At 42.0% G+C, this 1,846-nt stretch overlaps 1 protein-coding gene across 1 annotated transcript in view; it reads right to left on the bottom strand.

The window, feature by feature from the left end:
- The window catches only part of LOC109474109 (glutamate carboxypeptidase 2-like), a 12,173-nt gene that overhangs the window by 9,464 nt on the left and 863 nt on the right, over positions 1-1,846 (bottom strand). The gene's annotated exons all lie outside the window — the stretch shown is intronic.

Here is a 1,846-nt window from a genome sequence, read left to right as displayed (position 1 = left end):
AAGACATGTACCCCCACTTGTACCTCTATACAGTTATTGTATGTGACTTTGTGCACTTGTGCCAGTATGTTTCTATTACCTCCACAACCCTGAAGGCGAGTAAGCTCCAAAAGGCGGCACCACACCAGACATGTTGAAGGGTGGGTCTACATCAAGCTGTGGCTCACCCGCAGAAGACCTGAAGATTTCATTCCCAGACCTGCCGAAGATGTAAGCCAGACAATGGATGGGAAATATGAGTGTTAGGCACCGAGGAGGAACCAGACAGACCTGGATCGACAGAATCCCACTATCCACAGAAGAGTACAGCACATTTTTGTGAGTACATTTTGTGAATGCATGTATTCAATATTTATGTTTAGCTGAATAGTATAATGCAAGTCATGTATAGCTTATTCAATATGTATGTGTAGTTTCATAGTATCATAAGTCATTTATACTTTATTCAGTAAGTATGCTTAGTTGATAGTATGTAGCTTATTCAATATGTATGTATGCATTAGTATTTGTAAACCAAGTATAGCTTATTTAGTATGTATGTGTAGTTTTGTAGTATGTGTAAGTCATGCATACTTTATTCAATATGCATGTTTAGTTTCATAGTATTTGTACAACTCATTTATAGTTTCCAAATTTTGACATAACTATAGATTTTTAGATTATGTGAAAAAATATTAAAAACGTATATCATTGATTTAATGTACCCGTATAATTCTGCTTTCAAAGAACCAACAAACGATAAAAGTAAATTCGTCTTCCACTGCCCCAGAAGAAGAAATTAACCCAACAAAATTGGCTTGATACATGACAGTGACAGTGTAGTATGAAGTGTATCGTAGGACTTAGTTCTTTATATCATTGTATTTTCCATCATATCCATGTTACATGGTCGTGTTGCTTCTGGTTGGCTGCTGGCCTCCTCAAGCTGTAATGCCCGCGGGTCTGTCTCCGGGAGAGGGACCTCTCGAGTCAGGCGTGGCAGCAGCCACACCCATGCACGTACTAAATCGAATGGATTTCAAACACCTTTTATTTGCGAAGTGTATCACTGCGCGGCGCATAGACCAACGCGTCATCACGACGCGGATGGTTGCAACAACCAACCAATCGATCGATCGATCAATCATTCAATCATTCAATCATTCGTCCGCGGGCTTCATGGCAGAAGCATGGCGGCTGTAGACAGTGTCTCCAGTTCTGTTGGCAGCAAGAACTCTCCAGGTGTCCTCAAATGTCCTTGTCCTTACATATACGTCAATATATATACGGATCCCCCACCCGGATCCGCTTAAAATAAACTTCAATCGCGACGTACCGCATTTTCAAGGTTGACATGCAGCTAGTAAGCCTAAGTAAGAATAGACAACGTGTGACTCTAAATTCCAGTTAAGAGTACACGGCGGAGACCTGTCAAACTTTCTTATTTGTACAAATGTCTTGTGCCCTTGGGAAAGGCACTTTACACGAATTTTCTCCCTGTACTCGGGTGAAAATGAGCATGTCTGTTGTCCGTTCACGCCTGCGTTGGTGGCGGCATAAAAATAAGCTGAAAACAAGGGAAATCGTAGATTTCAAACCTCCGGGTTTTTTTGTGTTCTATTGGTTTAGGTTATTTGTTTGTGTGTAGTATGAAAGTTATGTGCGTAATATGTTTGTATGTGTTTGATGGCTACTGACGGTTGGTTCGGTATGGACTGTTGATTAACGTGTCTCACAGTCTGACAGCCTGCACCGTCACCCGCGCCATTACCCCCGCCGTCATCCCGCGCCGTCATTGCTGCGCCGTCACCCAAAATTTTTATCGGAACCAGACACCCCTCTGTTTGACCCCTTTTGAATGCTAAGA

This window comes from Branchiostoma belcheri, unplaced genomic scaffold (genome assembly GCF_001625305.1).
Source record: "Branchiostoma belcheri isolate BF01 breed outbred unplaced genomic scaffold, Haploidv18h27 scaffold30, whole genome shotgun sequence".
In the NCBI taxonomy this organism is placed as follows: domain Eukaryota; kingdom Metazoa; phylum Chordata; class Leptocardii; order Amphioxiformes; family Branchiostomatidae; genus Branchiostoma; species Branchiostoma belcheri.
Note: the sequence above shows the minus strand (reverse complement) of the source record. Positions and strands in the feature narration are given on the sequence as shown.